This window comes from Dipteris shenzhenensis, chromosome 21, assembly GCF_047967505.1.
Source record: "Dipteris shenzhenensis isolate YYH24624 ecotype China chromosome 21, Dip_SZ_1.0, whole genome shotgun sequence".
NCBI lineage: Eukaryota > Viridiplantae > Streptophyta > Polypodiopsida > Gleicheniales > Dipteridaceae > Dipteris > Dipteris shenzhenensis.
The window spans coordinates 29,410,731-29,434,276 of NC_141616.1; positions in this window are offsets into that span (position 1 = coordinate 29,410,731).

Sequence of the window (23,546 nt, forward strand, 5' to 3'; positions counted from 1 at the left end):
AGAATGTGGGGGCTACTATTTGGGCACACTTGGTTGGTTCCAAGGACTCGAGAGGAGTGCGAGAAGACTTGCGTGCTATGAATAGGATGTCTCATTTGTGGCCCAAGTGCATGCTTCGGGAAAAGTTGTCCTTCCGAAAGCAACGTGGATCCTCTCTATGAGAGATATGAAGTGGCCAAAGCAGAAAGAATAAATGCAAGGATGAGATTCAGAGTAATGTACAGGCGATCACAACCATATCCACGAGATCTGGCTCTTCTCCCTACTCATATGTCACTTGATTGGCTACAACTGGCTCTACGTAAAGCCGAACGTGATGGAGAGACAATAAGCGAGCGCGAGCGAGAGTTATCATTTGGATATATGGTGCATGTAAGTTTCTTATCTCTTGACGTAATTAAGTAATTATTTGTGGCAATATATGCTATAAAATAGGTGCATCTTCATTGTTTTAATGATGCTCTTTTACAGTACAAAAAGTACAGTGCATTATGGTCATATGGACGACATTTTCGCGTGGAACGCATCGATTCAAAGAGAGTCACGTATGATTGTGGAGTCATGGCTAACTTCACACAAGATAGCCGAGCAAGTGCTTCGGATACCAATCTTTTCTCCTCACAGTTGGATTATTGTGGAACCATATGCGACATCTATGAAATTGATTTCAGACGATTTACTATTTTCATTCTTGATGTAAAATGGTTTAGAACTACTTACAACGGTCCCCATGCGACAGTGAGAAAAGATAGTAGCAGTCTCTTTGCAATAGACTCCACCAAACATTGGACCAATGAAAGTGATACTTTTGTTCTTCCCGAGCACTGTGAGCAGGTGCATACTAATGATTTAATTATTCGAAGCTTTCGTTTTTAAAGTCCATTGATATATATATAATTGACGACCTTTGGCACCCATCTTTAATATAGGTGGTTTTTCATCCGGATCGTTCTGATCCAAGATGGTGGTACGTGATCCAAGTTGCACCATGAAGTAAGCGAATTTTTGAATATCGAGATGTGGATACGGAGATGCCACTACCAATGCCGGATCCAATTGATAAATCTAGCGAAGAAGATGTAGATCACCATATGAGCCAAGATGAAGATGCGCATAATGACATCACACGAGAGGAGGATGGAGATCACGATATTAACGAAGAAGACAACAATCATCAAGATCAATCACCACACTTAAGCTTTATTGAAGAAGATGATCAAATACCTTTAGGTGAACGTACGATGCTAGAGTACGATGATGATATAGGAGATCAACTCGGTATAGAGTTGGAGATAGACTTGCTTGGCATCTTAGACTTGGTTCAAGATGAAACAGTTGATGTAAATGCTCTTATTTGATTTTTCTCATCTCAAATTTGGACATGAATATATGAGCTTCAAAGGCTTGATGTACATGCTCTCATTTTTTTATTCTCTATGAGTTCAAACATGTATGAAAATTTAAAAAAAATTTTCATTGGAAAAAACTAACTTTTAAGGCCTATAAAAAAAAAAACCCTCTCTGTAAAAATGTCGGTATAGTATTTTGTCTCAGAGTCGCTATATAGCGACTTTTAAAAAGTCGCTATATAGCGAGTATTTTAAAAAGTCACTATATAGCGACTTTTACAGAGGAAGGTAGGGGATATTTTAAATGCCCATTGATCGCAAGCACTATATTGGATAGTGAACCCCCCCAAGTTGCTTGCATGGTTGCATGAAAATTGCCTCTTAGTCGACAAGACGAAGGACACGCATCGATAATAGGGACATTGACCAATGAATGAAAGAAAGTATTTAGAGCAGGCATCCTGCAATCATGTTGTTTTGCTTTACATTAACATCATATGCAATTATGTTGGTGGATATGCAAGCCCACACACCGCAATGTCCATGACTTCTTCCTCACAATTAGAACATATCTTTGATCTGCAATAGATGCACATTGAGCCCCATTCAATAAAATAGATCTTACATAAAATGAACAATGCACTAAACTAGATCATCCAAACCCTGATGTCCTTATTGTTGGTCCAACATCACCCCGGCACATAGGAAGAATCTGATTGCTATGCTCGGGGGGGTCACTATGTATAAACCCTCTATACCACGTGCGTTCAAGGCATATTTCTAAAATCCCTTATCTGTAAATTTTTCATTAATAAAATGTACCCCTTTTCTATACAAATCTGTAAAATTTTTCCAAAATTATATTAAATAGTCCCTTATGTATATTTATTTCTGTAAATTTTAGAAATAAAAAATATCCTTCTGTTGAACTCACGTGATAGGGTTACATATGATGAGTGACCCCCCCGAGTTGCTATGTGAGGCCAAAATCATTTCAATGATTACCAATGGTAATTGCATCACTTCAAAATTTCACCAATTTTAGTGAGTACTAGCAATTGGATGACCCATGCTAGGGAGTACAAGGCAAAAAACCAAGCTCCTACATATATCTATGGAGAAATGTATAACAAATTTGTTACATAGGTGGCCATCGGCCTTTGATGATCATCCGAGAGACACAAGCATCTGGTCATCTGGGAAACACGAGCATCCTTGTATATGAAAGTAAAGAACAACCGGGAATAACAATTGTCTGGGAAACACAAGAGTTTAGGATCTGATATCATGTTGAACTATGAGTGGTGAGACAACATATGCTCCTAAGGAATTAATTGTATTCATGTACTAGATATATATATATAGTTGAGGACAAGGGTTGAAAATGGGCAAGCTCAATTGGATATATATTTAGCTGTAAGAATGAGAATCAGGATGGAAATGTTTTCAATTGCATTGGTAGTTCATGAAAATGGATGATGATACAAGATGTTACTGATACTCGAAGGCGATAATCTTTTTGATATTGTTCTTGGTGATCTCGTTTGATCATCCCAACCTGTTGATGCAACTGTGAGCCATGATCTTGTGATAGAGGGCCCTCTCTTTGAGCAATGGAGATTTGACTTTACTGATTGCATTCTCGTGATAAAGCAGCTCGTTGGTATATTTTATCTGCTCTACATGATTCTCTTATGTTGGATGTTTTTGCCCTGCCTTCTTCTCATGCAATATGGGAGTATCTCGTTGCTACTTTTGAGAAGAAATCTATCATAATGATTCTTTATCTTCGTAGTCTTTTGAGCACTCCATACAAAGTTGGAGCTCCTATGACAACTCATATTGAGTCATTCAAGAATATCATCAATCAACTTGCTACTGCCTGTTGGTGGACCTGTTCCATGAAATCAATTGGTGACCTATCTTCTTAACACTGTGAGGACACCATCCCATAATATGATAACATTGTTACCACCCTAATAAAAATGAGATTGAGTTCGATCAAACATGTATTTCTTTGATTGAGTACACCCAACTACACGAGTGTCATAAAGAACCTCATGAAACTGTCATGATAACAACGGATGATGTAGATTCAGAGACAGCTTGTGTTGCTTGCAAGCGTCCTTTCTCAAAATATGGATGTGGTGGTAATTCGTACAGAGGTGATAATTCTTCTCATCTCAAATAGCCTAAGAAACATTGTTCTTATTGGGATAAGCATGGTCACCTTATCTCTGATTGTTGGGCTCGACAATATGATGCGGAACATAGTGTTACCACTAAGCAACCCCACTTATACAAAAATTCTCCTTGTGAATATCGTGGTGGAAATCATCCATCCTTTTGGTGTTACAAGAGAAGTTATGATCGCAAATGTAATCAAGATATGCTACTCAACAACAAGATGCCCATACACATCAAGAGGCAAATCATATCTGTTCTAATGGATCTTCAGAGAGGATACTTCATGTTTGAGATGGTTCCACTTTTATTGTTGATTTTGGTGCTACTGATAATATGACCTATCAATCTCAATGGTCACATAATTATCATGCTCTTCCTCAGAAGAAATTGGTTTATCTTCTTGATGACACTTCTTGTCAAGTCATGGGTGTTGGTGATTTATATCTTGGCATTCTTTCTTCAACAAGAGTCTTGTGAGGCATTCTCCATGTTCCATATCTTCAGAGAAATTTTCTTTCTGTTGCATGACTTGTTGATCTTGGTCTCTTTATTGGCTTTGACCACACATAGTGTCATATTGAAAAAGATGGACATAGCATAGTAGTTGCTCCTCGGCATGGTAACCGCTTTCAACTTTCCTTAAATGATGATATTGCCAATGTGGTTACAGCCCCTAGTGATTTGGACTGCAAGCTATGGCATCATCATTTTGTTCATTCGGATTTTGCCAAGCTACTTTCTATCAATCTTCATGATCTTGTGGATGGTATGGATCTCCCAACTCGTCCTCACATGGGCCTCTATGAATATTGTGCTCTTGGCAAGCATCATCAAAAACCCTTTCATGTATCTACTTCAACTCATTCATATGCTTTATTGGATCTCATTCACACTGATATATGTGGACCTTTTCCTCCATCTAAGTCTTTCTATAGGTATTTCATCATTTTCATTGATGATTTTTCAAGATATACAAGTGTATCTCTTGCGACATAAGTTAGAGGCGTTATCAATATTCAAGCAATATAAAACTGCCGCGGAACTTCATCCTGGTTTTCCTATCAAGACCCTTCGTAGAGACAATGGTGGAGAATATATTTCTAATCTTTTTTATGATTATTGCATTGAGTGTGGTATTCATGATGAATATATTGTTCCATACTCTCCTCAACAAAATGGTGGTGCATAACATAAGAACTGCACTTCTCTTGATGCTATGCAATGTATGCTTTTTCATTCTAAATTATCTTGGACCTTTTGGGTAGAAGCAATTCTGATAGCCATCTTTGTGCAAAATCATCTTTCTACAACTGCACCTTCTGGTAAGATACCAATCATAGTTTGGATAGGGTAGACTTCTTCAGTATCACATTTTTGAACTTTTGCCTACATTGCTTATATTCATGTACCAAAAGAGACACAAAAAAATCTAGATCTTCTTGGCTTGAAGGTCATATTCATTGGATATTCTCCTGATTCTAAAGGTTATATATTCTATGATCCCTCTTCTAAGAAGGTGATAATTAGTTGTGATGCCATATTCAATGAGCAATTAATGGGAGGGACATGGTCTACTGAGGATGCAGAGGATACTGAGTCCTTGCTTACTGCCTTTCCTTTTCTATTTGATGATGATTCTACTTCTGATGTCATTACTACTTCTTCACCTGAAGGCATCACTACTACTCCATTTTCAGAGCAATGTGTTGACAATCTTGATTGCCATCCTACACACACATAGGCCTTTGATGATAGTGTTGATATTTATGTTGATCTGCCTATTGATTTTGAACATGGTTCTCCTCACAATTGTGTTGATGACATTCACATCATTGATCATGCAATGGACCCTACTACTTATATAGAAGATATCTCTTCTGTGCAAAAGAGTCAATGGAAAGAGGCCATGGAAGCTGAATATGATTCTTTAATCTCTAAAGGTACATGGATTGTTACTGAACTACCTCCTGGTCATACTCCTATCAAATGTAAGTGGGTTTATAAATGTGACGCTCCAATTTTGTATATGAAATATTTTGGAATATATATCACAGATAGTGTTCAAAAAGGATGGTTTTGATGTTTTAAAGGTTTTGGGAAAGTTTGCTGTTGGTCGAAAAATTTTGAATTTTGTCCATTATGATGTCGGCTAGATTTTGAGCTGGTTAGAGAAATAATTTGAAGAAACTCTGTATGAGAGAGTTTTAGATCTTGTTGAGTAGAAAAACTTTGTTCTAGTGAAAAATTTGTGGTTCACTCATTTGAATGCCTAACATGAGTTACAAGGAAATCTATTAAGATCCAAATAATAGCCACCCATGAGCTCCGTTCCTTTCTCCTTATAATAAGTGCCCTGAACCATCACTATATAGCAACGCCTTGCCATGTTCCGTCATAATATAGCGACGCTTTTAGCAGATTAAGTGTCGCTATATAGAGACTGACGAGTGCCGCTATATAATGATGCCTGGGGCTAAAATTTGAAACCTTGTGTGACGCCGTCTTTCACAACTCTATTGCAGGAAAAGCAAAAATCTCTCCTTCCACCTTATATTCGATGACCTTGCTTTCCTCCTCTCTCTTCCCCACACTCCTCACCCTTACCCAGCCCCTCTCCCAACACTTGTGCTCCCTCTCCACCCTTCTCCCTCTCTGCTCGTGTGAAAGGAATTTTTCAAGAAGGTGTGTCTCTTTAAGCAATGTAGGTTCATTTTTTGTGAGATTTCATTTTGTGAGTGCTGAAGTATGTTTCTCTTTGCATTGCTAAGCCTATGTGCTGATTTTCATGCTTGATTTTTAGAGGTTCACGAAAAAAAACGAGATTTGGTGAAAGAAAGAAGACTCATCTCTTCTCTTTTTGGTATTTCTCTTCTTCCTCTTTCCATTCCTTTCATGCTTTATCCTTGTTTGTAGGCTTATTCTTGTCCCCTCAATCCAATCTCTTTGGAAAGTTGCTTCTCCAAACTCCTCCTTTCTCTAACTAGTTACCTGAAAAATGGTATGTTTCCTCTCCTTTGTAGGGCTAGTCCATGAAACACCGAGTGGGACTTTTCCAGGTAAGAAAGTGCTTCCTCTTTTTTCCTGTTTTTATTTCCGTTATTTGCATTGGCCTGCAGCTAGCGCCTTAAGTGCTAGCTGCAGTATGGGCATAGGAACCCTCTCTTCCCCTCTCTTCTCTTATTCCCTCTTCTTCCCCTCTTTTCCTCCCTCTTTCCCCCCTCTTTCCCTCCCTCTCTTATTTCCTCTTCTTCCTCCCCTTTCTTTTCCTCTCTTTTGGGTATGCTTATGCTTTCTCCCTCTCTTTTTTCTCTCTTTTCCTTCTCTTTTCTCCGCTCTTTTCCTTCCACTCTTTCATCCTCTCTTCTCTCTTTTCTCCTTTCTTTTCTTCTTTTCCCCTCTCTTTTTTCTTCTCTCTTTCTCTCTTTCATCCTCTTCCTCTTATCTCTCTTTTCATAAGCGTATGCATTTGCCTATTCTTATGCATGAGCATATGCTCATATGCTCATGCATAAGCATAAGCATATGCTTTCTCTCTTTTTCTCTTTTTTCCTCTCTTTTCTTCTTTTCCCCTCTCTTATTTCCTCTCTTTCATCCTCTTTTCTCTTCTTTTCATAAGCATATGCATTTGCCTATGCTTATGCTCATATGATTGTGCTTATGCATGACCATATGCTCATGCATAAACATAAGCATATGCTTTCTCTCTTTTTCTCTTTTTTCCTCTCTTTTCTTATTTTCCCCTCTTTTTTCCTTCTCTTTTCTCCTTTTTATTTCTCTTCCTTCTCTTCTTTTCCCCTCTCTTATTTCCTCTCTTTCATCCTTTTTTCTCTTATTTTCATAAGCATATGCATTTGCCTATGCTTATGCTTATGCTCATATGTTCATATGCTCATGCATAAGCATAAGCATAAGCATATGCTTTCTCTCGTTTTCTCTTTTTTCCTCTCTTTTCTTCTTTTCCCCTCTCTTTTTCCCTCTCTTTTCCCCTCTTTCATCCTCTTTCTTCTCTTTTCATAAGCACATGCATTTGCATATGCTTATGCTCGTATGCTAAAGTCTCGGGGGGTCACTATGTATAAACCCTCTATATCACGTGCGTTCAAGGACTATTTATTAAAATCCCTTATCTATAATTTTTTCATTAATAAAATGTATTCCTTTTCTATACAAATCTGTAAATTTTTTCCAAAACTATTTTAAATAGTCCCTTATGTATATTTATTTTTATAAATTTTAGAAATAAAAAATATCCTTTTGTTGAACTCACGTGATAGGGTTACATATGATGAGTGACCCCCCCGAGGCTAAAGTAGATGCATGATTTCTCTTTTTTCAACTCTTTTCTTATTTTCCCCTCTTCTTTTTCCTTCTCTTATGCTTATGCTCTTTTCCTTCTCTTTTCTTATTTTCTTATTTTCCTCTTCCTTCTCTTCTTTTCCCCTCTCTTATTTCATCTCTTTCATCCTCTTTTCTCTCTCTTTTCATAAGCGTATGCATTTGCCTATGCTTATGCTCATGCATGAGCATATGCTTCCTCTCTTTTTCTCTTTTTTCCTCTTCTTTCTAAAATTTCCCCTCTCTTTTCCCCTCTTTCATCCTCTTTCCTCTCTTTTCATAAGCACATGCATTTGCGTATGCTTATGCTCATGCATTTGCATATGCTAAGATAGATGCATGATTTCTCTCTTTTCAACTCTTTTCTTATTTTCCCCTCTTTCATCCTCTTTTCTCTTTTTTCATAAGCATATGCTCTTGCGTATGCTTATGCTCATATGCTAAAGTGTTAGATATTAATGCTCCACTCTCATGTAACGACGTGGGAACCAGCTAACTCTACTTGTAAGCCCCCCATATGAGGAGAAGGCATTTGAGTAGCTCGGTTATTCGGTAGGTCCTAGTTTGGACACCAAATGGGGGCCATGTGTGGCCTGATGGTTGGATGGCTTCAGATAGAGTTGGCACACTGCCAACTAGGCTACATGCAAGTGTGGGTAGGCATCCCATGACTGACCGCACTGAGGGTAGATAGAGCATTTCCCGAGGCAGCCCACTCTCAGGTTGCGGGGCTTGTTTGGAGCCCCAGATGATCTTGGATGGCTCTGGGCCAAACGAGGACCGTAGGATAGTTGCTCTATTTTGCACCACGGTTCTAATGTGTGGTCGGTGGCCTATTTCGGGACCGCCGACATCCAGTTGACTGTTTTGGGCCGACTGGGTCGGTCTCCTAATTTGGTCTAACCGACTACAACTGGTGGCTATATAAAAGCAAGCCCGTAAAGCCCATCATCATCATTGGCTACAGCAACCCTGATTCCTAGAACTAGATCTTAACGCTAGATATTATGCCAAATACGGTCATGATTTGTGTGATGGAGGCCCCATCTCATATGTATGGCTTCTTTGGCCTTATCAAGTTCTATCTTTAATATCTATTTGAAGGCCCACATGCTAATGTTCATCAATAATATTGAGCAAGATCTAGCCTCCTTGGGGGGTCCACCTTGTGTAGGCCATGTATACAATGTGCATTCGAAAGGTATTTTTAAAATTGCTCTATAACCCCTTTCTCCCTATTTTATATACCCCTACTGTGATTTGTTGGGTCAATTCGTATATCCCTTATATAAATGTGAAATTTGAAGAGCATTTATTTTATGTCCTCCTCTTGTATATTTTAGTGTAAGTTGAAGAAGCGACACCACCTATGAGAAGTTGTGTTGTGCAACAAAATAAAGCACTTTATTTTAATATCGTGGGCACACACACACACACACATGCACACTTGCCCAAAAGTACCTATTTTCAGCTAGGCAACTAACCAATAACCAAAATTTCATGCATTTGCTCCTCCATTTTCCTTTTTATCTTTGTTTTACGCTCCCAAACTGTCCTTAATAATAGCATTGTGGCGTTGTGCAAGTGACAATAGCGCACACGTGAATTGAGGCAGTGCAAAGAAAAAGATAAGATCAAGATATTTTGAGAGTGAGAGTGAGAGTGAGAGTGTGATTGAAATTTGATCTTTTGATCATCTGATTGGAACATCTTCATGCGAGTGAGAGTGAGAGTGAGATAGCTCGGGGGTGGATGGGTGGTATCGAGCTCCTTCATGGAGTGATTCTTCTCTAAAATTATTGTAAAGACTCATCAGTTTGATTCATACTGGAATCTCTCTTCTTGTTCATTCGTGATTATTATCTTGCTACAATTTTGATCGTGATTATGAAAGAACACTGCATGATAATAAAACCGAAACCAAAGCTGATGGTTCTTTTGACAAGTTTAAAGCTCGTCTGGTTGCGAAAGGATACTCACAAATTGCACGAGTTGATTATCATGATATATTTTCACCCATTGTTCATAGTACAAGCATTCGGGTACTCTTGGATTTTGCTACTTAATTTGATTTGGAGATTCATCAAATGGATGTGAAAATTGCTTTTCTTAATGGAGATCTTAAAGAGGAGAGTCATATGGAGCAGCGAGAAGGATTCATACTTCCTGGTATCAAGTTCAGCGATATTATCAAGGGAATTGAGCTACTTCAACAAACAAAATTTATTCAAGATGGAGTTCAAAAGTTTGGCTAGATGAATGCTCACTCTACGACCTCTCCTTGTCTTGTGATCTCTATTAAAAGTACTCAATAAACTCATGATGTTGTGGTTTCACATCAACCCTATGCCAATCTTGTTGGTTGCCTATAGTTTGTCACATTGAACACTCGACCAGATATTCTTTTTACTGCCAATTTTCTAGGTCAATATTTGGTTGCTCCCTCAATGCAACATTGGTCTGCAACAAAACGTGTTCTAAAGTATTTGAAAGGCACTTCTGACTTTGAATTAGTTTATGGACGTCATGCAGAAACATCTTCTATGATGTCTCTTGATCTTTTGGGATATACAGATGCAGACTTGGCGAGCTCTCACTTCTCTATGTAGTCTACAAGCAGTAATTGCTTCTTTATCAATGGTTCCTTGGTCTCTTGGGCAAGTAAGAAGCAACGTTGTGTTGATGTTTCTACCATAGAATCTGAGTATGTAGCAGCCTCTCTAGTAGCTTGATAATTGGTTTGGCTATGCTAATTTCTTACACATATTGGACATCGTCCCTCATCCAGTACTCCTCTTAGATGTGATAATCAAAGTGCCATTAATCTGTTCAGCATAACAAATCCAAGCATATTGATGTTCATTATCATTATGTTAAAGGGAAGATAATGATTAAACATTGTCCCACTTCCTAGATGCTTGCAGATATTTTCACTAAAGGTTTTAGTGAGGCATGCTTCACGATGCTATGATTAGAACTTGGAGTTCTTCTAGCTTCTCTCTGTAATATTAATCACGAACTAAAATAGCATTGACTTACTGATGTGTAGTGTACGCATGTAATATTAATCACGAACTAAAATAGCATTGACTTACTGATGTGTAGTGTACGCATGTGTAGTCCCTTCCATCTGCACACCTCCAAAATCACAACATGAGTTACAAGGAAATCTATTAAGATCCAAAAAATAGCCACCCATGAGCTCCTTTCCTTTCTCCTTATAATAAGTGCCCTGAACCATCACTATATAGCAACGCCTTGCCATGTTCCGCCATAATATAGCGACGCTTTTAGCAGATTAAGTGTCGCTATATAGAGACTGACGAGTGCCGCTATATAATGATGCCTGGGGCTAAAATTTGAAACCTTGTGTGACGCCGTCTTTCACAACTCTATTGCAGGAAAAGCAAAAATCTCTCCTTCCACCTTATATTCGAGGACCTTGCTTTCCTCCTCTCTCTTCCCCACACTCCTCACCCCTACCCAGCCCCTCTCCCAACACTTGTGCTCCCTCTCCACCCTTCTCCCTCTCTGCTCGTGTGAAAGGAATTTTTCAAGAAGGCGTGCCTCTTTAAGCAATGTAGGTTCATTTTTTGTGAGATTTCATTTTGTGAGTGTTGAAGTATGTTTCTCCTTGCATTGCTAAGCCTATGTGCTGATTTTCATGCTTGATTTTTAGAGGTTCAGGAAAAAAAACGAGATTTGGTGAAAGAAAGAAGACTCATCTCTTCTCTTTTTGGTATTTCTATTCGTCCTCTTTCCCTTCCTTTCATGCTTTATCCTTGTTTGTAGGCTTATTCTTGTCCCCTCAATCCAATCTCTTTGCAAAGTTGCTTCTCCAAACTCCTTCTTTCTCTAACTAGTTACCTGAAAAATGGTATGTTTCCTCTCTTTTGTAGGGCTAGTCCATGAAACACCGAGCGGGACTTTTCCAGGTAAGAAAGTGCTTCCTCTTTTTTCCTGTTTTTATTTCCATTATTTGCATTGGCCTGCAGCTAGCGCCTTAAGTGCTAGCTGCAGTATGGGCATAGGAACCCTCTCTTCCCCTCTCTTCTCTTATTCCCTCTTCTTCCCCTCTTTTCCTCCCTCTTTCCCCCCTCTTTCCCTCCCTCTCTTATTTCCTCTTCTTCCTCCCCTTTCTTTTCCTCTCTTTTGCATATGCTTATGCTTATATGCTTATATGCTTATGCTTTCTCCCTCTCTTTTTTCTCTCTTTTCCTTCTCTTTTCTCCGCTCTTTTCCTTCCACTCTTTCATCCTCTCTTCTCTCTTTTCTGCTTTCTTTTCTTCTTTTCCCCTCTCTTTTTTCTTCTCTCTTCCTCTCTTTCATCCTCTTCCTCTTATCTCTCTTTTCATAAGCGTATGCATTTGCCTCCTATTCTTATGCATGAGCATATGCTCATATGCTCATGCATAAGCATAAGCATATGCTTTCTCTCTTTTTCTCTTTTTTCCTCTCTTTTCTTCTTTTCCCCTCTCTTATTTCCTCTCTTTCATCCTCTTTTCTCTTCTTTTCATAAGCATATGTATTTGCCTATGCTTATGCTCATATGATTGTGCTTATGCATGACCATATGCTCATGCATAAACATAAGCATATGCTTTCTCTCTTTTTCTCTTTTTTCCTCTCTTTTCTTATTTTCCCCTCTTTTTTCCTTCTCTTTTCTCCTTTTTATTTCTCTTCCTTCTCTTCTTTTCCCCTCTCTTATTTCCTCTCTTTCATCCTCTTTTCTCTTATTTTCATAAGCATATGCAAATCTTTTCCCATGCATGGGGATCCCAAAATAGCATTCCATGCTTAGCTTCTAAGTGTCTTGAAGAGGTACAGGGTGATGATAGGTGGATGGAGGCTATGCAGTCAGAGTATGGCTTCATAATGAAGAACAACACTTGGGACCTTTTGGATCAACCACCAAAATGCAAGGTAATTGGCACCAAGTGGGTGTACAAGACCAAGTACAAGTCCGACGGCACATTGGATAAGTACAAGGCTCGGCTCATGGCAAAAGGATTCACACAGGTACATGGTTTTGATTATTAGGATACTTTTGCTCCCACAGCTCGACTAACCACAATTTGCAGTGTTTTGGCTTTAGCAGCATAGCAAAGTTGGCTCGTGTTTTAGATGGATGTAAAATCCACCTTTCTGAATGGAGATCTGAAGGAGGAGGTATACATGGAACAACCACCAGGCTTTGTGATCCTCGGTTTATAAGGTAGAGTCTGTAAACTAAAGAAGGCACTTTACAGGCTGAAACAGGCCCCACGAGCATGGTACCAGTAGATGGATGCCTACTTTTTGCAAAACGGGTTCAAGAGGAGCCCATTTGATGCAAATTTGTATATATACAGAGAAGGAGGTAGGTGTATGATCGTGGTCCTTTATGTGGATGACCTTGTCATAACAAGGAACCATGAAGAAAAGATCTCGTAGACAAAGCAATTGCTAGGAAGAGAGTTTGAAATGAAAGACCTCGGACTGACGCATTTGTGTTTGGGGATTGAAGTTTGGCAAGAGCCAAAGCAGATCTTCATCTCACAGCTGAAGTATGCTGGAGAGATACTGAAGGCATTTGGCATGGCTGAGTGCAAGACAGTTGGCACTCCTATGGATGTTGACGTGAAGCTCTCAAACGAGGATTCATCACCACTGGTGGACGAAGCGAAGTACAGAAGTCTTGTGGGTAGTTTGATTTACTTGTGCAACACACGGTCGGACATCAGCTTTGCGACTGGTGTACTAAGCAAGTTTTCCAATAAGCCCCGGGAGAACCATTGGAGGGTAGGGATGAGGTGCTGAAATACATCACAGGCACACTTAATTTTTAGTCGTTAAGAAATCTAGCCTAATTATCACTTCGATCGTTTGAGACAGTCTATAATTCCCTTGGCAGACTGTTCATGAGAATTAAGTCATCTAATGAGTAGTTCTTACAATTTCCCTGGCAGAATATTCATAAAGGTGAAGTCATTTAATGCATAGTCTCTAAGAAATTAATTCTTCTAATGCATTGACTCTAAGCAATTTATCATCAAGAGTACCCTCGCCTCTTGATAGAATTTGTGATCAAGTTTAAGGAGCATTGGAACCTATAAGGTGTGGTTGTTATATAGGTGTTTATTAGCTTTTTAGAAATTTCAAGTTGTTTTGATTTTTCCATGAGATTATAGTGAGAGAGTCTTGCCATTGAGAAAAGAAGAGCCAGGAAAAGAGATAAAGGAAGGCGGGTGGGATATCTCAGAATTGAGGAGCTAAAAAATGCTACTTTTGAGTGTAAGAAAAATTTGAATGAAGGAAAAAGAAAGTTATGGTGGGCAACATTAAAAAGCGTAATATGTCAATCAGGTTAGGAATTTGAATAATCAAGCTTAGAATGTATCATTAGGAAAGATGTTTAATGTTTCTATAATAGCATAGTTGAAGCTCATAGACAAGGAAGGTTTAGTGGAAAATCAGCCTTGTGGGATTTCTTTTAAAGGTGGCACAAAACATAGTTGCAGTCAAAGCAAGGGCAGAGGTTCAGTGAGTCTACAAAAACCATATATGAAGTTATAAGGCTATGGGGTGGCCCATGTCTACATAACTTCTTGAGTATAAACCTTGGAGGCCCATCTTTATCTACCACTAGAAGGCAAGGAAGGAAGACATAATTTATTTGTGGTGAGCACAAATACATATTTAATGCTATTGGAGAGATCGATATAAATGCAAAGAAATGATATGGAAGTTTTCCCTGTAGTGACAGTCATAATAGTGGACAATGAGACAAGCGCTAAGCGTCATATAAGGTAATTTCAGCTTTCTATGAATTTTACATTTTTCTCTATATTCAAGAGATTTATATTTGGAACTTTTGAGAATATTGGGAGAATATTAAACTTCATAATCTCTTGATGTAATTAATGGAATGCAAAAAATGACACCCTTATTGGGTTTGTGGAAGGACATGAGAATATCATCAATGCTCATCAAATGAATTAATTGTTGTTGATTGTTAATCCTCTTCATCATCTTCTTCCACGACTGGCTTTGGTTGTGCATTGCACATGCGATCGTTTTGATAGTGAATTGTGATTTTGTAAGAAACCAATGGAGTCTTGTGAAGAGATTGTGGAATGCAAACATAAAGGATAAGTTGGACCCATAATCGAGCATGCTTCAGATGGGGATAGTAAGAGATGCAAGCTGATGCTTGAAGATTATTTGAAGAAAACCGACCAGTCTTTTTTAATCAATTGATGTGGGTGGAATTTGAGAGCAAAACGTGTAGGAGGTAATGCTTATGGCCTTCATGATCAAGACTTTGTACATTGTGGAAAGAAACTTACAAGCTTGTTTGATAGTCCTACCTAAAAACTAGCAGTTGAACATGTTTGGATCACACTAAATCATGTCTTTATTGTTTATGATTCTTTGTCAATTGAGGAGCACATGCTACGAGATGGAGATATTCAAAGGAATGACTAGCAAAATTTGTTGTTTCATTATTTTCATGTTCCAATTCAAGTTATTTCATACAATGCTATTATTAAGGACAGTTTGGGAGCATAAAACAAAGATAAAAAGGAAAATGGAGGAGCAAATGCATGAAATTTTGGTTATTGGTTAGTTGCCTAGCTGAAAATAGGTACTTTTGGGCAAGTGTGCATGTGTGTATGTGCATGTGCCACCCCACGATATTAAAATAAAGTGCTTTATTTTGTTGCACAACACAACTTCTCATAGGTGGTGTCGCTTCTTCAACTTACACTAAAATATACAAGAGGAGGACATAAAACAAATGCTCTTCAAATTTCACATTTATATAAGGGATATACGAATTGACCCAACAAATCACAGTAGGGGTATATAAAATAGGGAGAAAGGGGTTATAGAGCAGTTTTAAAAATACCTTTCGAATGCACATTGTATACATGGCCTACACAAGGTGGACCCCCCAAGGAGGCTAGATCTTGCTCAATATTATTGATGAACATTAGCATGTGGGCCTTCAAATAGGTATTAAAGATAGAACTTGATAAGGCCAAAGAAGCCATACATATGAGATGGGGCCTCCATCACACAAATCATGACCGTATTTGGCATAATATCTAGTGTTAAGATCTAGTTCCTCTACTTAAGAGATGGTGTCTCCAATATATAATAGACAATATCCCTGGGAGGGTCACTCATCATATGTAACCTTATCACGTTAGTTCAACAGATGGGTTCATATTAATCCCCTTACTTACAAAAGTGTGTTTAATATTAAAAAAATTATAAATTGTTAATATACAAAAGTGTGTTTAATATTAAAAAAATTATAGAAGCTCCCAACATGCAATATGGACATTTTATGTCATTAGATCTAGAATTCTACTAGGTCTCAGTATAGATTTAACTCTTTAGTGCTATTGACCATAGTTTTGGATCTTTCTTTGGACTTTAAGGGGGGATGCTTATTAAGATTTTAGTTAACATGGGAGATGATGGGATATTTTATGATGGTCTTCTACTAATATGTAGTAAGGGTCTTTGTGCATAAGTAGGAGAACATATTGGGTGCTAACTCTGGCGTACTACTTTTATCTATTACGTCAATCTCATGTCAATGCCTATTGCCAATGGTGTAAGTACATGGTTGCCCATTGTTGATCTATCCTTTCCTCATTCTCTTTATGGTCTAATTTATCCATGCATTTTGATAACTCTCTCTTGATGACTTCGAGGCTACAATCTCAAATAGTTAGCTAACAAGTTAGATAGGTTGCTAAAATGAGAGGAGTTTTAATCCATCCAACATGAGAGGTTTTACCTTTGGAATTTCTATTTTTCCTCTTCTTTTATATAATAGTGAGAATATACAATACATACATCTAGTAGAAATGTACATTCTATGGTGAATAGTCTACACTAAATTCCTTTCATTATGATTAATCAAATTATTTCAAGTAGCCATAGAAAATTGTAGCCTTGCCATTTTAAATAAAGCATCTCAAAAGAGAAATGCATATGCTCTGCATATAGAAAAAAAAATAAAAAATCACAACAATTTATAGAGAAAAGTATTGTGACAAAGGAATGATGTTGTCATGATTATTTATAGTTAGTCTAGCAATTAAGAAATGTCTCATCATCCATTTTCATGAATTACCAATGCAATTGAAGAAGTTGTGATCATGGTTCTCATTTAATGTAAAAAATGACTCCACATTTTAAATTTCTTACACTTTGAATCATGAAATGGAACTAAGCATTTAGACATTATATGGGGAGTTGAGATATGTTAATCCTAATAACTTATAATTGGCATGGCATACACATATTTTGGAGGTCCCTCATTCGACTAAATAAATTTGTTCTCACATTTGTCTATATGGCTATAGGATGACACTTACCCAGCTTACAAACCTAGTCATGTCAAGTTTATCTAATGCATCCTATTGGGCACCAAAGCCTCTTCCAATTATGAAAAGGCACAACATCAAGCCAAAGCCATCTTTTCCAGTTGGGTTGTTTATCACCAATGTAGGAGCCCTATAATGGCAAAACATTTGTTCACGGGCTTGTGCACGGGTACATGTATGTGTAAAGGCTTAGTACAAAAAACTGCACCTATCTACTCACCCATGCCAATCCCCTCACGAGGCATCGGGTACCCAACACTACTAAGCAAGAGCCCTACATCTTTGTCTGCTACTCCATTTAATGCCAGTTTAATCAGTGACTTGCCATTAATTGGGCCACCCCTTAGTCTTGCCAAAATTTGATATCGCATTTGAAATTTTCTTAGAAAGGAATTATCGTCTCTGACTCACCTCAACCTCTTGCTTCCCTACCATCTCTTTCTCCCCCAGCCTTCATAATACCCTCTTCCTAAATCAACAAACCCATCTCCCTCTTTCTCATCTTGTGACCTCCTACTCTTTGAACAATGAAATCATGTCTAGATTATAGCTACATCAAAGTCCTTGTAGGCCTTACACCTCACCTTCCACATAGATTTGAAAAGCCAAGAGCCACTAGTCCTCTTTCAGTATTGTGAAGAGCATCTTATCTATGGCTAATTATTGAATGCTTTTTCCCTAGCAAGGTGTATATCAAATCCTACATATTGGCATATCTATGACCTGGTTTCTCCAAAACAGGACTACTACATTAAGGATATCTTGCCTCGAGGATGCTATTTATGTAAGCTTCAAATCTGGCTCCTTTTTTAGTTGTGTAGATTCCATGCTTCAAAGTCTTGGCCTAAAAAATCTTTCATGTGCATCTACTGAGTTTTCAAAGCTCATACAAGACATTTCTCACTTTTTATTGAGTGTAAGCTATGTGAATCATCATGTAAAGCACGTTTTGTAGAACTAGAGCAACACAAGGGGAGAGAAACTTACAGCAATGTCCTGCCTGTCAAATGGAAATGCCTCTCTCTCCTTCATAGCTCCTACACTTGCTTTGGGGGTAGGGGCAATAGAGGCTTGTTAAATGTAATCCTTGTGCATGCTTTTGTCCATCTGCAGAGGGATTATGATGCTCTTGACAATAAGAGGTGCATAACTTAGAAGGTGTGACATCCAGTGGCTGCATCTACATCTTGCACCCACTGGGTTGCATCTATATGTTCCACTACTATTGTCACTAGTTGAAACTTGTGCGCTTGACAGCGTAGTTGACAGAGAAGAACCTGTGCATTTAGGCACCTTTGAGACTTTCTAGCTTAAGCATGAAAGCACAACTCTTTAGATAGGCTAGTCATAACATAGAATGCGGCATACTCTTTAGGCTCCAATGTGCCCAATACTATGATTTGATTCGTGCAGAATCATCACAAGGGCTCTTTTACACAAGCAACATGTACTCATCTTTGAAGAAAGGTAGAATATTCAATTGCATAGAAATACAATGGTGTAAACTTGCTTTCCTTTCTTGCCGCTACTATAGCTGTGTTACTTTTTTGGTATCCAAAAGTAATTCCCTGGCACTATTCTAGTGATAGACATGGCATTGTGTCCATGGTAGAGAGTATCTAGAGAAGATGGCAATTAATCAAGAAGAGGACATGAAGGTGAAAATGGAGTCCTGTCAAGTTTTCAAAAGTTTCAAAAGATGATTGTAGATGCTTACAGAAATGAGAACATTTTTTAATTATTTTGTAGCTTTGGAAGGGGGAAGACTCGTAGGAAAAATTATCACTTGCATTTTCAAAGAATGGGCAAGATTTGAAGCATCATGAGAGGGATCTCGGGGGGATCATTATGTATAAATACTATATATCACGTGCGTTCAAGCCCTCTTTGTAAAACCCCTGATTTATGAATTTTTTGTTATTAAAAAGCACCCTTTTTCTATTCAATCAATATATTTTTTCCTAACAGCACCCTCATGATAGAGCTATGAATGGTATATATTGTATTTTGCTACCAAGTACATTAGGACACTTGGGTGATTTTCTAGAGTCAAAACATATGGAAATAGATTATAGATTGATTTACTTGCAAACGAGGAGCACATCCCTTGCTCACTATGTTTGTAGGGATCACAAGCATTTAGCTATCATGACAACCATCAACACTTTACACTTGATATGTAAGCACATGTTACAAAGAGCACAACCATCATTCAAATTTGATTTAAAATATTAATTTCTACAATTGCAAACTATTCATTCTTGCCAAGACTAGAAGAAGTGAGAATAAGGCTAGATCATTAGGAAGGTTAAATGTAGTTTATTATAATTGAATGCCACTGTCCCAAGACTATTCTATAAATGATTGTACTAGTCAGCTTGTTAAAAAATACCACAATAGGCATTGGGACCTTGCACAGCCCTTAGCTCTTGCTCTAGAGGCCGTAAATTCCATTGTTCTTCTATGTACTCCTTAGCCTCAGCTTACTCAAACATTAGAAAAGATGGGAGGATATGTAGGATCTTTGGAATAGATTTGATGTGGGCCTGTGCCACCTAGAAAAACTCCCTTATTCATACTGGTAACTTCAATTTAGAAGCTTCATATAGGAATATAATACATACGTGCTATTCTCATACCCATGCAAAATCAAGAGGTGAGTTGAATAGACACACCTCTTTAGGAAACCGTCACAATCTCGCCTTCTATTCCATTCCCTTAACCATTTCTTCTTCTATCCCTCTCGATTGTTTCATTCTCCCTTGCAATCGGATTGCAAACTCAAGCCTCCACTATTCCATTTCCTTCACTGTTTCATCTTCTATCCCTCTCGATCATTTCTTTCTCCCTTTTGCAATCGGACTGCAAACTCAAGCCTCCACTATTCCATTTCCTTCACTGTTTCATCTTCTATCCCTCTTGAACATTTCTTTCTCCCTTGCAATCAGACTGAAAACTGAAGCATCCACTATTCCATTTCCTTCACTATTTCATCTTCTATCGCTCTCGACCATTTCTATCTCCCTTGCACTCTTCCTGCAACTTCTATCCCCTCTCATAATGGACCCTGCATAGTTTGGAGCTCCTCACACAATCTTTCCTCCCCCTCTACTGCAACACAGTGCTAGAGCCCCTCCTCCCTTGATCTTGAAACCATGACATATGAGAGCTCCTCTCTCACTCTTCAAAAGCCCAATTTGGATGTTCTCCAAAACTTCACCTTGTTGGTAGAGGAGGTGAACATGAAGGAGGGGCAACTAGTCTGTTAAGGTCAGAATATTACCATCAATGAAAGCGTTATTGAAAATGCTCTAGGAATTTCTGGAGGCAGTTTGCGAGCACACTTTTTTGAGTAGTGGAAGAGACAAGATATTCTAGATGTATACCCCAACACTCAGATTAGTAAACTTAAGATAGTGGAGTCAAGATTTCAAGCTTGCCAATAGACCTCCAAGATGTGCTGAAGAAGACCATTTACTTCTTTCCTAATACGAGAGGAACCTGCAAGTTTTGGCACGCTCAGAGCAACTAAAAGGATGTGATGTATCTTTCTCAAGGGCAATGTCCAAGAGCGTGTTAACCAACCTGAAGAATTGCATGGATGGCAAATCCTAGTTGTCATCTCAATCCGCTGGAGTTGCAATGTACTTAAAAGCATCTACCCTCAAAGGGATTTTCAACTCTTTCTCTTCCTCTCAACACAACTCTTGTGTTTGTCTCTCTACTCTTTCTCTTCCTCTCAACATTAGATACTCCTCCAGAGCAAGTTAATTACGTCGGACATCATGTCTCACCTCACTGCATCCTCTCCATTCATGATGGGACAACTTTCATCATCGACTTAGGGGAGATATGGCAAGCCAACATGTGACCTCTCTTGGAGGATTAGATTACAAGTGTATCCATGCATGCATCAATGATTGCATTTTGTTTTGTGGACTACATAAGGATGCAAGAGAGTGCCCTACTTGTGGAGAGGCAAGATATAGAGCAGATCTCAAAATTTTGGACGTGCCTCGTAAGGTTCTGTGACATTTTTCCATAATCCCTTGCATCCAACATATGTTCAAGTGCAAATCCATTGCAGAGCTCATGTCATGGCATTCCTCCCATCGATCAACCAATGGCAAGTGGAGAACTCCCACAAACTCTCCTGCGTGGAAGCATATTGAAGACACATGGCCAAGCTTCAAGGAAGAACCTAGGAGCTTGAGACTTGGATTGGGAATGGACAGTGTGAACCCATTTGGTCTCAAAAGCACCTCTTTATTAGTGTATGGCCAGTGATATTGGTGAATTATAATATTCCACCCTCTATGGCTATTAAGAAAGGACATGTTATGCTGTCCCTTCTAATTCCAGGGAAACATAATGTCAAAAATCCTGATGTTTATTTGGAGCCTTTGATTGACAAGCTAGAGATACTTTGGAGAGGTATCGAGGTGCATGATGTGAGCAGGCCTCCCTCATCATGAGACTTCAACTGCAAAGCAATCTTGATGTGTACGATGCATTACTTCCCAGGCTATGGCGAGTGTTCAGGTAAGCATTGCACTTTTAATTATGAGTAGGCAACTGATGTGGCACGTTGAACCCACCTTCAACTCTTAATTGCATCTATTGTTTAGGTCTCACTACATCGAGTTACCATGCATGTCCTGTTTGTGGTCCTTCTCTAGTTGCCTCATGGGCAGACGCATTGGATAAGCACGCTATTACTACAATTCGTACTCCCACTGGATGCATGAGGTGTTTGAAGGGAGCCTTTACAAAGAGCAAGAAAAGAGGTGTAGAGCAATTATAGGGCTTCAAATCTCATGATTGGCACAAGATGCTCTAAGTAAGTATTTTATGTGCATAATATCTTTTTCCTTTCAAATTTGTGAGTGAATAATTATAAGCAACTAATCAACCACCTCCTCGGGGGTTCAATTCATACTACCTACTAATATTTCTCGTAGTCCATCGAAAGACCTGAAAGATTGTATTTACAAGATGGGCGAGCTTGTGAGGTACTTTAAATGATACAAAATATGATGTGTATCAATGCTCCATGCAAGGTGTTCGACATATTGCTAATATGGTGTACGGTTTCATTTCTAGGTATGTCTTGCAAAAAAGCATTGATGTTTTTGTTAAAATTATGTGCTTTGGTAATCATGCGCAATGTTTGGAAAGCAATGATGTACACCAAAATCTCACTTTGTGTATTCTCTGTTTAGGGTCTAAATACATGTCTAATTCTCACTGTAGACGCGCTAATACATGTGCAAATAGATGTGTTGATAAACGCAATGTTAGACGGGCCTTTATTTTCTCAGTGTAGATGCGCTAATAGACGTGTTAATACACCTATGCTCAATAGATAACAGGATCTCATATGCAAGAGAGAAAAGTAGATAGTATGGAGAATCAAAATTTTGATTACTGTAAAACTGATACAATAGATGGCGCTGCCTCCCACCTGTGTGCTCCTGTGTGAGAAGCTTCGATGGCATGCTGGAAATAGTAGAGGACAGAGACTAGATGCTAAGGAATCAGGGTTGTTGTAGCTAGTGATGATGATGGGCTTCACGGGCTTGCTCTTATATAGCCACCAGTTGTAGTCGGTTAGACCAAATTAGGAGACCGACCCAGTCGGCCCAAAATAGTCAACTGGATGTTGGCGGTCCCAAAATAGGCCACCGACCACACATTAGAACCGTGGTGCAAAATAGAGCAACTATCCTACGGTCCTCGTTTGGCCTAGAGCCATCCACGATCATCTAGGGCTCCAAACAAGGCCCGCAACCTCAGAGTGGGTTGCCCCAGGAAATTTTCTATCTACCCTCAGTGCGGTCAGTCATGGGATGCCTACTCGCACTTGCATGTAGCCTAGTTGGTAGTGTGCCAACTCTATCTGAAGCCATCCAACCATCAGGCCACACATGGCCCCCATTTGGTGTCCAAACTAGGACCTACCGAATAACCAAGCTACTCAAATGCCATCTCCTCATATGGGGCCTTACAAGTAGAGTTAGCTAGTTCCCACGTAGTTACAGGAGAGTGGAGCATTGATATCTAACACTTTAGCATATGAGCATAAGCATACGCAAGAGCATATGCTTATGAAAAGAGAGAAAAGAGAATGAAAGAGGGGAAAATAAGAAAAGAGTTGAAAAGAGAGAAATCATGCATCTATCTTAGCATATGCAAATGCATGAGCATAAGCATACGCAAATGCATGTGCTTATGAAAAGAGAGGAAAGAGGATGAAAGAGGGGAAAAGAGAGGGGAAATTTTATAAAGG